Source organism: Lissotriton vulgaris, chromosome 2_1, assembly GCF_964263255.1.
Source record: "Lissotriton vulgaris chromosome 2_1, aLisVul1.2, whole genome shotgun sequence".
In the NCBI taxonomy this organism is placed as follows: Eukaryota; Metazoa; Chordata; class Amphibia; order Caudata; family Salamandridae; genus Lissotriton; species Lissotriton vulgaris.
In genome coordinates, this window is record NC_141687.1 from 88,129,737 (window position 1) to 88,143,966 (window position 14,230).

General features: G+C 44.1%; 1 pseudogene across 1 annotated transcript in view; it reads left to right on the forward strand.

Moving 5' to 3' along the window:
* The window catches only part of LOC147729622 (uncharacterized), a 98,239-nt pseudogene that overhangs the window by 21,393 nt on the left and 62,616 nt on the right, over positions 1-14,230 (forward strand). The window contains exon 3 of the transcript XR_015308338.1: positions 12,592-12,699. The product of XR_015308338.1 is annotated as an uncharacterized LOC147729622 (transcript). The remainder of the gene's footprint in view (positions 1-12,591; positions 12,700-14,230) is intronic.

A 14,230-nucleotide genomic window follows, 5' to 3' on the forward strand; every position in this document is an offset into this window, starting at 1 on the left:
AGGCCCCGTGCCCCACGCTTCACATGTAGACACTTAGGCGCTTATACACGCATCCACAGTTAGCATAGAATAGCTTCTGCCCTAGAGACCTTTCCGCCCAGATAGTATAGTTCCTAAACATCAGATATCAGATATGATAGAAGTACAAGTTGATCTGACATGCCAGACTTCTGTCTCTTTCCGTCAGTGTAAATGTCAAGTCCCCTGCACCCCGTCAATCACACGTCATGCAGCTGCGCGCGCATCCAAGCTTCCGATTTTCTGCTGACATTGCAACATTCTGTTAGCACCACCCCTTGGTGCCACCCACTTGCGTCACCTATCAGTGACGTTTCTAGCACACACCCCTGGTTCACGCCTAGTTTACGCCTCTTGATGATGTACTAGTACCACGTGTATACTGTTATCTTGTCTTCTCTCAGCTGTTACGCCTCTTACATTGACTCCTATGTATAAATCAAGTATATAAGCTATGTATTGATAATAAATGACAGCGCTCTATCCCTTCTGACACCCCTGTGGTGGTCAGAACATGATATCCTGATTCGCTATGTATTGATAATAAATGACAGCGCTCTATCCCTTCTGACACCCCTGTGGTGGTCAGAACATGATATCCTGATTCCTTTATGAGGAATAAAACCCTTAGAAACTCTAACACCACGGACTCTGTTTTCTTTCCTTCTGATTGAGTTATTATTGATTAAGTACTTACCTGCATAGAAATTAAGAGAGTAAATTAATTATTTACGTCATTTTGGCGCCCGAATAGGGACCCCTCCCCCACCTCACGCGCCGGTTGGTGCGTTGCATACTATGTCCCCTGCCATCAGTTAGATGGAATACACGTGTACTGGCAGGATTTCCTGCATCTCCCTCTGACCCACGGAGGTGACGAAGACTGCGATCAGTGCCCAGACGAGGCGGTGAGGAGTGCGGAGGATCCCGACCAGAGCCCAGCCGAAAGAAGCAAGGTCCGAGGTGTGAAGAGGCCCACCAGTTTTCTGAAGTTTTCCGAAGTTTTCCGAAGTTTTCCAAAGTTTTCTGAAGTTTTCCGAAGTTTTCCGAAGTTCCGAGTCGAGTCCAGTCGAGTTTTCCGAGGCCTTCTGTTTCCGTGCTTCCCGGTGAGTACCATTGCTGGGTCGTATCTAGACGGGTTTGGGTACGCAAGTCCGGTCTGCACTGTTTTTAGGCAGTGTATCTGTACTGTTTAGCAGTATATCAAGTATTCCGAATTTCTGCACTGTTACACCAGTGTATCCGTACTGTTGAGCAGTACATCTAGTATAGGGGGGTAGTCATCTATGTCTACAATGTGTTATGTGATTTATGTTGTGGTATGAATGTGACTGTTCAAACGTGTATTATTGTGTTTCTCGTATAATCTAGCTGTCAAGAGTATTAAGGAATAAAGACCTAGCGTTCAGTAATAAGTAAGCAAGATGCCGTTCTTTAACAAGTTAAAACAGATAGGAACTAGGAAAGGGTTACTGGAGGAAGAAATTCCTATCCCCCCTAGGGACACTCCAGGCAATTTTATGTATCAAAAACACGGCATAGATGCCATATTATATCTAGATTTATGGGCCGATTATACCAAACACCTAGACGAAAGACACAGATGGCCTGTCACTGGAACGTGGGATGCCGAGTGCATCATGAGGGTAGAAGAAGCATTATGGAAAAAGAAAGCTAGACAATCTCAGAAGGACGCCATAGAGTTTTGGCGTAAGGAATCACGTAAGCGTGCTGACAAAGCACTCCGTAGAGAAGACAGACTTAAAGAATCAGATAAAGAGCAGGAAAACGAATTAGTTACTGAAGGGATCCGAGTAAAAACAGAACAAATAGACCGTGCGCGAAATAATCTTGTAAATGGTATGTATCTTGCAGCAGATGGCACATCTGAAACTGAATCAGAGATACCGAAAAACTTACCGACACCATTAGTTCCAACTAAAGTAATGCATAAAACTACTAAAGACATATTCCTGAATTCATATCTAGAGGATGTAGTACCAGCTTATACCAATCTGCCTGTTCGTGCCCTGCCTACTGACAGGGACGGGGGTGGCACTCCGCCCCCAGATCCGGCTCCGCCGGCACCGCGACAGACCTCCACTGTTCCGCCAGCTCCGCCACTTCCCCCACTCAAAACAGATCTACCGAAACCAGTCCTACCTGATCTTACTAAACGACAAATTCAAGTCCAAATCCAGACTCCGCGAAGAGATAATGCCCAAGCATCCGCCTCAGGAGGTGCGACAGCGGGTCTACAGACCCCGCCACCGACACACAGATTGCATTTAAGGGACACGCAGAATCCTTTCCAGTCTCCCTACTCATCCCGGCTTGACGCATTCAAAGATAGGATGTCAGTTTGTAGATATGATCCGGTACCCGGAAAAGACGATTTAATGGTATTAGCATCACTACGATTAAGATCTGCCACCGATAACTTGCTATGCTATGTAGGAATGCAGGAAATTCTCGACAGACTATATAAGTTCATACTGACAGGAAAAGACCCCGAAAGTGTCAAGGCTGCCATGCATAAACAGAAAGTTGACATTCAAGCACAGATATTACGATTTTTCATAAATTGTGTGATAAGAGAACGAGACAGGCCCGGGACAGATCAAAGTGAGTTAGACGCATTAAACAAGTGGGGTCAAAATATAGCGGACGCAAAGCATGATAAAGGGACTTGCATAGCCAGTATGTCCCAGAAAATAAGAAAGGCAGTATTGACTGCACACCAGGAAGAGAGTGACAAAGCTTCCTCCGAGGAGGAAGATGAACACGAAACACCAGGAAGGTCTACAGATACTATAGCGTATGTAGGTAGGGGAGCCTACCTTAGGAAGGGTGTCCGTCCAGAAAGCAAGAGAGTCTTTCTCTCTGAGTTAACAAATCCGAATTCTTCTGAACATCAGTTCCAGGAAACTGATAAGAGGCTTCGAGACCGAATGGGGTATCATGTACTGAACTCTATGGACGAACAGGAATTAGCTCGGTCAGCTGTATTATGGGCCGAAAACCCAGACATGTATAATGATGACACGTTAGTGCAGACATTCTTGAACCTTTCCCCGGAAGAGCAGAAAATAGCAGGTGTATATATGATTCAGCACCTCCTCATCAAGTTCAGAAATCATCATTCTGATCCAGGTCCCTTACACGAAACATTAGAAGCACTACTCATGGATAGATGGAGAGGTTTCAGTACCAAATTAATACAAATAATTCTAGAGCAACGACGTAAGTATTACAACTTCCTAAGCTCCGAATATGTTCCCGCCCCGCCTCCAGAAAGGAAAACGTACCACATGCAATGCGGTGGTGGCATTGAAAGTCAGAACCCCTTACGAGAAGTACACCCAGTTATGGGTACGGACCAACGCTTGAAGCGTGTGTATGTTCACACACCACTGACTAAGTTAGAACTGTTAGAAATGAAGAAATTAGTTCCGTGCCATGATAAAGACCCTGCAGGTTTTCACAGAGAGCTTAAAGACATGTTACTGATGGGAGATTACACGTATGACGATATTACGAAAATGTTGAAAGTACTGTTGCCCACGGGCATTTACGAGAAACTAAAGGAGAAGGATTGGGAGGTGGGAGAGTCAAAGATAGCATGGGCGGAAATAGAAGACGAAGAAAGCAAACGAGTCCCAGGGTTAGGCCTTGGGGATCTGACTAAAGCATTACCAGGTTTAATAGTACAGGTTTTGCCAAGATTATTGACAACAAGAAAGGAAGATTGGGACGCAATCTCGTCCTGTAAACAGAAACAAGATGAGGATACTAGTGACTTTTATTCAAGATTCGAGAAATGTTTTATCATAAATAGTGGCCTAAAAGTTAGTAGCGAGTCATATCCACACCTTTTTGTAACAAAATTAGTAGAGAACGCCCTACCACTAGTTAAAAATAGAGTGTACAAGGTTGAAAGTACTTGGCAGGCAAATACGCCATCACAGATGTTACAAATGTTACAATATCACCAGAACAGAATAAGGGAAGAACAAGATCAGGAACAGAAACGTATGAAAGACACGAAAATGAAAATGTTAGTAGCTCAGACGATTCCAGCCGAGGGTCACAGAAAAGGTGGGGCCCAGACCAATCATTCTGCTGCTCCCGTTAAAGGGACATGTAATTATTGCAAGCAGCCAGGTCACTACGTACATGAATGTCCAGTCCTGAAACATAACATCGAGACAGGTAAAACTAAAGAAAGACCGCGTCCGCCTAGACATGAACAGGGTCATCAACAGACCTCACAGAACGAACAGCCAATGCAGAATACACAGCCTATGCATGATCAGTCCCATACAGTACAGACAGTAGCAGTACCACAGCCACAGCATGCTCAGACACAGCCCGCTGCCGCAACCCGGCAAGTCTCACAACAGATGTACCAGTATGCCCAGTCGGCATATCCAGATTATCAGCGATATACATGAAACAGCCTAGAGAGGGAAGGTGATTTGCCTCTTATTGAAATTCCTGTAGATCAAGAAGGTCCTTATGTACATAGTCACGTATTAGGAAAAGACAGAAAGTTTTTAATTGACACAGGGGCAAGTCGCACTACTATAAGTCATAATGAAGTTCCAGGGGCACCCCTCTCAGGCTCACAGAATGTTTCCCTTGGTTTTTCAGGACAGCCTATTGTAAATGAAGTGTCAGAACCAGTACCACTAGCTGTGGGTCCATTATCTCGAGTTACAGATTTGTTACTTACGAAATCATGTCCAGAAAATCTGTTAGGAATTAAAACACTGAAAGCTCTAGGAGCTATCATATGCTGTTCCCCGGAGGGAGTCAGACTCTTTCTACGGGATTTCAAAGGTCATTATGTTCTACGTGACTTTGATGTAAGGTTGAAAAATGTACCAGATCACTTATGGGCAAAAGGCCCAGCAGATGTAGGTTGTATGCATATCACTCCATATCGTGTTACACTCAAGACAGGAGTTGTTTTACCCAGAATCAGACAATACAAGTTACCACCCGATGCTGTAGTGGCTTTACTGAAAATCATTGAAGAGCTTATTGCCCAGGGAGTGGTCGTAGAGACCGACTCCAATATCTGTAATTCACCCATCATTCCAATTCTTAAACGTACAGACCGCAATGCACCGCCAGTATATCGGCTGGTGATTGATCTTCGAGAACTAAACAAATGTATTGTACCACAGTATCCTGTGGTCCCCGATATCTCTTCCCTATTGACTGCTATTGACTCAGAAGCAACGTTCTTTACTGTAATCGATCTCAAGAACGCTTTCTTCAGTGTACCTATTGACCCGGAGAGCCAATATCTCTTCGGATTCAGTTTAAATGGACGAAGTTTCAAATTTTCCCGCGCACCTCAAGGATTTACAGAAAGCCCCAGCATCTATAGTCAAGCACTGAAAAGACAACTAGATTGTATTCAAATGCCAGTTAATACCGCTTTACTGCAGTACGTCGATGATCTACTGATCACCGCACGAAGTGAACCCGAATGTGAACAAGCATCACTGACAGTTTTGCATTTCCTGGCCGATAAGGGACACAAGGTGTCCCCTTCAAAGCTACAATTCTGTGTTCAGCAAGTTGTGTACTTGGGTCACTTGCTGTCCAAAGTGGGGAGACAGCTCACTCCCGATCGCATTCAGTTAATTGTAAACATGCCACGACCCCAGACACAAAAGGAAGTGCGGGCCTTCATAGGCCTCACCTCGTACTGCAGACAATGGATTCCTCAATATGCATTTCTAGCTAAACCACTCATCCAGTTAACGACGCAGGAGGTCGCAACTTCCATTGCCCTCCCTTGGACTCAGGAACATACACAAGCCTTTGAGGAGTTAAAGAAAGCTTTATGCCAAGCGCCAGTTTTAGCAACACCATGTTACAGCAAACCGTTTACACTTTTTGTTACAGAACGTGAAGGTACAGCGTTGTCTGTCCTCACTCAAGATCAAGCAGGTTCACATAAGCCTTGCGCTTATTTTTCAAGTACATTGGATTCAGTAGCACAGGCACTCCCTGCATGTTTAAAGTCAGTAGCAGCAACAGCGTTAGCAATCAGACAAAGCGACTCAATTGTTCTAGGTCATCAGTTAACAGTACAAGTTCCACATTCTGTAGAGGTTCTGTTAAACAGAACCCAGACTCAACACTTGACTATAGCACGTCTTACAGGTTACGAATTGACATTATTCCAGCCACACATAGAAATCAGACGCTGCAGTATCTTGAACCCAGCGACATTGTTACCTTCAGTTATGACAGATCCAGCTCCACATGATTGTATAGAGATCATTAATGCAGTAACAAAGCCTAGACGAGATTTAACAGATGTTCCATTGACAAATCCAGACCTGACACTTTATGTGGATGGTTCATGCATGAGAACAAGTACAGGAGAGTTAGTGGCCGCGTATGCCGTGACCACTGAAACTGAAGTTAAAGAAACACATCGTATTGATACACTGTCTGCTCAAGCGGCAGAGCTCATCGCTCTAACTCGAGCCTGTATACTAGCCAAGAACAGAAATGTTAACATATACACTGATTCCCGTTATGCGTTCGGAGTCGTACATGACTTCGGCATGCTCTGGCAGGAACGAGGTTTTCTGACCTCTCATGGTACAAAGATACAACATGGTCCACTCATTCAAGCACTGTTAGAAGCAATACATCTGCCTTCAGGCATATCCGTCATGAAGTGTAAAGCACATACTAAAGTCACAGATTCTGTTTCCCAGGGTAACGACCTGGCAGATCAGACAGCAAAACATACAGCACTGACTCACACTCAGACAACTGATACGACAAAGACAACAGATCCGACAAACTGCATGACAGTCAGGGATCCCACACTAGATGTTATTGACATTCAGACACATGCTACTCCAGAAGAAATAAAGAAATGGATTGAACTAGGAGGGATCCAGACAGATCAAGGTTGGATGACGAAGGGAAAATCTACATGGTTTCTCCCTGACTCTATGGTTCAAGTCATGATAAATACAGCACATAGTCCTGCCCACCTAGGAGAGAAAGCAATGCTAGACAGTTTGCAAAATCTCTGGAACAATAAACACTTACGAGCAGCAGCAAAACAGAAAGTGCGTACTTGCATGATCTGTTGTCAGTTCAATCCAGGTAAAAGCGTCCCTGTAGAGCAAGGTGGATTCCATCCTCCCGATCACCCTTTTGAAGTCCTCCAGATGGATTATATCCAGATGGATCGTTGTCGAGGATTCAAATATGTTCTCGTAGTTGTCTGTGCTCTGTCCCGCTGGACCGAAGCATACCCAGTCCCAGATTACACTGCTCCGACCACTGCCAAACAGTTGGTTCGTGAATTCTTCCCACGATACGGCATGCCTCGTGTCGTGTACTCAGATAACGGTCAACCATTCTCATCCGAATTAATGAGGCAAGTTTCCTTGTTATTGGGATACCAGTGGAAGTTCCATTGTGTCCGACATCCAGAAGCAGCAGGCCTTGTAGAAAGGCATAATCAGACATTAAAGATTCGCCTTGCCAAAATATGTCAGGAAAAAGGGGTCGACTGGATAGTCGCCCTGCCAGTGGCACTATTCTATATGAGAATGGTCGCCCATTCAAGATCAGGGCTATCTCCGTACGAGGTGGTTTTTGGAAGACCACCGAATATGTGGGGGACGCCCATTCCTAAAAAGATAACGGATGTTGATTCTAATATGTTGACAGATTACCTTGCCTCCTTGATGTCTGCACTCCAATCATGTCGTTCACAGGTTGCCGCAGCCTTCCCTGACAACACTGATGTGAAGCCGCATGACGTCCGCCCCGGGGACGGTGTCCTCGTCCGTAACTTCGACAGGAAAAGTCCATTGGAGCCCCGCTGGAAGTCTCCGAAGACCGTTCTTCTTACCACGAAGACTGCAGTCAAATTGGAAGGCAGAAAGGGGTGGGTCCACCTAAGCCATATCAAAACATTCCCAGGACTGAAACCGGAACAAGACACACCCACCCCCACCAAAGACTGTGATAACAAAGACTTTACCGAAGTTAAAAGAGAAAAGACTCCTCAAGAACAATACCGCATGAAATTACGATCTAGCAAGTCAGACAGTTTAATTGTTTAAGTCCTCCCCTAGGTGAATCGGTTAAATAGTTTCTGACATGTATCCCCTAGATCGAGTTAGAGAGAGAGAAGAAAAGAAAAGAACATATTGCAAATCACTTCGTAGTCACTGCATAGTGACACTAATAATTATGTTTATTCTCAGTATTTTTATCATTGTTGCTAGCATCTTATTACCTATCTACTATCCTATTTTCAAGCGTGAACAATCTGCTTACAATGTCTCTGCTGAACACACTTTTAGTGAGTTACCTCCTCATGAGCTTTCCTACAGACTCGCGCTGCGCAACAATACATTCATTAGTATGTTACATCATTCTCATCAAACTAACAATGCTACAAATTGCTGGATATGTGGCCGACTCCCTCCCTACCAGAATTACAAGGGAGCCCTGCCTCTCTTTCCGTACCCATTCTCTCACAATGGCTCCTGCGGAGCATGGTTTAAGATAATTAATTCTTTAGATCCCGACATTGCTGTTTTCGATGGGGGTTGGGTTTGGGGAAACCTGAACTTGGTCCTACTAGACGTCTGTTACCCGGATAAGGAGGGACTCCCCACTAGAATAGGAACTGATCTAGAAAATGAAGTATATGGATTAGGTAATTATACAATTAGCCTTATGATTCTTACTGTTGAATCCGAAGCCACACCAGTTCTACCCATTATGTCAGTACTGCCAGTCACTGGTGAATTATGTATCAAGAAGAAAGGTTCAGTACACTTAGGTCATAGTAAATGCACTACTGTGGTCGAATTCAGCGATGATGGAAAATCATCTTTCAAAGCTACCAGTCATTCTTATTTTGTTTGTGGTCATACCGCATACATACGCCTACCTCCAGATTGGGATGGTACCTGTTACATTGCATTCCTCCTGCCACCTGTTTTCCTAGCTCCTTCTGATTACCATAGAAATACCAATCTAGTAAAGAACAGACCCAGAAGAGACATCCCACTTGTCGACTACACAGAAACGGCATGGGAACAGTACACTGACTTTAATAAAGGATTCTTTTTCTTTTTAGGCCCTGTCCAGAATAGTAAATTAATACGTAGATTAACTAGAACACTTGAAGCCGTAGTAAATGAAACTACCTCCGCCCTAGGTAACTTAACAGAAGAGCAGTCCGCTATGCGGGTTGTTGTCCTTCAGAATCGTCTTGTAATTGACGTCATCTTGGCAGATAGAGGTGGAGCCTGTAAGGTCATCGGGTCAAGCTGCTGTGTTTTCATCCCACAAAATGCACCATCTGTATATCAAGCTATCACCCGTCTCCATAAGATTGCAAATCAGATACATCAGACTCCAGGCACCTGGACTTGGTCCGGTTGGTTCTGGACAACGTTAACAGCTTGGGGATGGAAGATCCTATCCTTCCTAGGCATTGGCCTAGTCCTAGTATTCAGTTGCTGCCTGTGCCTGCAGTGTGGGCCAGCGATTTGTGGACTGTGTGCCACCTCTTGTATTGAACATTCCAGTTTTCATTCAAAACGTAACCGAAAGAAAGAAGAACAAATGATGTTACAAGAACAGACTGATCGATTCATGAGGATCGATATTTCATGAAGGGTCCGTAGGGAACAAGGAGGGAATGAGGAAAATTAAATTTTGGTCATGATGTGTTCCCTAGCGCGTACCCCACCGACTCCATGTACCAGCTTAAAGTGCATGTAACTTCCCTCCTGTGCCAGCTATGAAGACGCAAATACATTTGCGTCCACCGTCAACTTGTCCTCTTTCAGATCCACCATGAATGGATTATATAGTCCGTTCCTAAGTATGCTATGCCACCGTCTTTTTGTAGTACACTTTTCGTATTTTTCCTGCTCTAGCAAGAGTAGGCCCTGAATTCCTGCCATCTGAACCTCTTTTGTGGCTCCTGACTCTGCCCAGGCTACCTCTGTACTCGTGAACTCTGTCCTACTCTCAGCGCGGCCCCTCGCGCTCAGCTCAAGCCTGTTTTCTGCCAAGACTGACTATAACCTTCGAGTTATCTGTTCCGCTCCCCGAGAATACATTCCTGCCTACTAGATCCTGTAAACATCCTCTCCAGCTGCAGAGCCAAAGGGCCGACCTGTCTTAATGCAAGTAATTCATAGCCTCCGTTGCCATGCTTCCATGGAAGGCCCCGTGCCCCACGCTTCACATGTAGACACTTAGGCGCTTATACACGCATCCACAGTTAGCATAGAATAGCTTCTGCCCTAGAGACCTTTCCGCCCAGATAGTATAGTTCCTAAACATCAGATATCAGATATGATAGAAGTACAAGTTGATCTGACATGCCAGACTTCTGTCTCTTTCCGTCAGTGTAAATGTCAAGTCCCCTGCACCCCGTCAATCACACGTCATGCAGCTGCGCGCGCATCCAAGCTTCCGATTTTCTGCTGACATTGCAACATTCTGTTAGCACCACCCCTTGGTGCCACCCACTTGCGTCACCTATCAGTGACGTTTCTAGCACACACCCCTGGTTCACGCCTAGTTTACGCCTCTTGATGATGTACTAGTACCACGTGTATACTGTTATCTTGTCTTCTCTCAGCTGTTACGCCTCTTACATTGACTCCTATGTATAAATCAAGTATATAAGCTATGTATTGATAATAAATGACAGCGCTCTATCCCTTCTGACACCCCTGTGGTGGTCAGAACATGATATCCTGATTCCTTTATGAGGAATAAAACCCTTAGAAACTCTAACACCACGGACTCTGTTTTCTTTCCTTCTGATTGAGTTATTATTGATTAAGTACTTACCTGCATAGAAATTAAGAGAGTAAATTAATTATTTACGTCAAATTACACAAATGAAAGGGGAAGGAAAGAGAGACGAGGGAAAGATAACAAGACAGAGAATGAAAGATGAGATGATGGAAAAAAAAGAAAAGTGGTGAAGGGCGTAGCAACTAACAAGGGAGAGAAAACATAGAAGGGGAGCAGAAAATGAGAGAAATGAAAAGGAGGGTAGAAAGAAAGAAAACAGCAGCATGTCTTATTAACAAGACTGAGAGACAGCGGGAGATTAATGAGAGAGAGGGCTGTGAAGAAGGAGAGAGAGAGAAAGGGCGAGTGAGAGAAAAATCAGAGATAAATTAAGCGCATTCGATTAAGAAGCAGCAGGCCAAGGGAAGATAAGTGGGCATTAATGAGAGGCCACGGGCTTGGAGGGAGAGGATATGGGAGGTGGGAGAAGGAGGGAGAGTAAACATAAGCGAGTGTGTGAGGGAGATTAAATGAGAGGAGTGAAGAAGAGAGCGTGAGAGAGAGGGGGAGAGACAGGAGGCGAGAGCATTGCTGTGGGGGGTGGGTGGGCGGGGGAGCAGCAGCCTTTGATGTCTGGTGGTGTGAGAGACAAATGTTGGTGTGCGAGGCTTCCTTTCAAGTCGGGTGGGGGGGGCGGGGGAGCAGGGGAGTAAGCGAGTGGGAGGGAACGAGCATAGCGCGCGCCTGGCGAAGCTTCACGCTTCAGTAGACAACATGCATTGGTAGAAATCCGCTTGTTCAAGAGGGTTATTTCAACTACAATAGTTCAGAGCTACAAATAGTTCGACCTAAAAATGTGATTACCACCAAAACTGCTGCTTTGCATATCATTGCTCACAGTGGAGGCTAATGACGGGTGCTTTCTCTGTACTGCATTGTTAATCACTAGTGACTCTACTCATTTCAATTGACAGCATCTTTGTATGTCTTCGGTTTTACCCTTATTTGTGAAAAAAGGACACTATTTTAGTACATATTTGGGCAATGAAAACTGGTTTGTAATCATTGCAGAAACACCATTACCTGTCTGGGTCTTCAGCACTACTGCACGGACTCCCAGGAATATGTAGTGTGAATCAGATCAGGGCTAGCTAGGTTAGCTACCAAATTCAACTATCACCATCTTCCTTCTGCTGTACAAGTTGGCTACATGCAAAAACATGGATAAAATGCAGTCTATCATCTTATGGAAAGTTATCCTACACTGAGCATCTCATTCTCTATTGGTCAAGCATGTTTCGAAAAATGTACATATTTTAAATGTTGTTCAGATTGGCTAGTGGGTGATAGTAATTTATAATTTCTTCAATCATTCAGTCTGCAGTTTCCAACCAGGCGTTTCTTATTCTGTATATATTCACACACAAACCAGGGTATCTCTTGGTGTAGGATATTATTGTGGGCTTTTTATTTGTAGATTGGATAACTCCATGTAGCAGCATGCACTTCACCCATTCTAGAAGTTCATAGGTGCTCTGTGTCAGTATCATCTCTGTATTAAACAAAGTGCGGTGAATATGATAATTGAATGATCTTGTCTCTGCTTGGGGCCCATGTGGCTGTCCGTTTTAATTCATGCCCAAGAATGTCACGCTTTTCTCAGTGATTATATTCATTTTCTGTTACACTATTTCACAAGAAGAAATTATTTATGCATGTGTTTCTTTTTTACTGTTATAAAAGGTCCTGTGATTGCCTCCTCTGTCTTTTCATTGCGGGCTAAAGAAAATGAACATCAGAATCTCTCATACAGTCAAGACTTGGAAAGAAGAAATGACAATCCTGTTGCAAGTGAGTGTGAATTGCAGATCTAATGTGATCTGATAGTAATAAGTGGAGTGATTTTCCAATTAGCCTCTTTGGTGTCACCGGGTCATAGAAGTGAAAATCCTGAAAAAATAAGCATTGGTAAAGCCAATAGGATCCCCCTTTGGGATCTGTTGTCTTTACCAATGTCTTTTGGCAATACTGCACAACTTTTGCAAGTTGCTGTCCATCACCACCACTAGTAGGGAAAAAAAAATGAAGCAGCTAGATCATTTCGTAGGCATGCGTATGAGTGACATGCGTGCCTAGAAGTATGATGCAGCCGTCTTTTTCTAAATTTAATGATCTGATAAAAAAAAAATGCAGTGGGGCCAGCAGCAATTTGCTGCCTGATTCTTCCCCCAAATTGTTTTTAAAGATAGTGGGGCAACAAGGGAGTGGGTTGGGGTAGCAACGTGGAGTGGGTGTGGATGGAGAAAATCAGGACATGAGGGAAGGCAACAGGGGGGTCAGGGGAGAAGCACATGAAAGAAAAAGCAACAAAGAGACGGTGAGGCAGGGAGTGTGGCAGGGAAAAATCACACATGGTAGCTTGCTACATGAGAGAGACAGCAACATGGAGCTCAAGGAAGTATTTGGTGGGGGGGTAGAGGAGAGTACACACGGAAAAGGTGGAAATTGAGTGTTTAAGCAAAAAGTAAAAAGTTGTTTCCTAAATGTGAGCAGTGGATGGATAGAAGTCTGCCGATCAGAGAGATGGTAAAGCACCTTTGAGAGAGGGGGGGCACAAGATGGAGAAACTAGAACAAGGAAAGCCATTGAATAAGAATGAAGCAAATGGGAGTGATAATAAAGCCAAGTAATGGTATGTAGTCATAGGCAGCATTTGCTGTCTATTAGGCGAGATAAAAAAAGAAGAGAAATCTCACAAATTGGCCACTATGGGATTCTGTGTAAGGCCACAATAGGTCTTTTGCAACAAGACAACTTGCACAGTCTAGTAATTTAGAAAACAGTAGCAGAAGTTCATCTATCAACAATTCTCTCTGGTTGAAGAGATTTTAATGTGATGAGAAATGGGTTAGCATTACTTAACCAGTAAGGTGTGTCAAAGATGAAACATGAAGTTACTGAACATCTTTGCCAATGACAGAGCCTTGACCTCAACTGTGTATGGCTTGCAGCGTAATTAACAGAGCCTATAAGGTGATTTGTTTATGAATTTAAATCCAGTGAAGGGATCTCATGGTAGTCATACTTCCATGTTTCCCAGAAATGCAGTTTAAGTCAGAGGAGGGTTTTACATACCATTACTTGGCTTCGTTTTACAGAAGCTCTAGGCTACCTTTCTGGCAGGATAGAAGACCACATATGTGTAGTTTTTAGGCGGTCTAGCCACAACAGGGTCAGTGAGGCTACATTGTGATTCAGGGGAAAAAACATTATTATTAAAATCCAAATCCACCTTTCACCACAATCATTGTTTCTGGCATCGAAGACTGAGGTTGTCCAGTATATCAGTTTTTAATGTTGCAGGATCCGAATTGTTGATCAG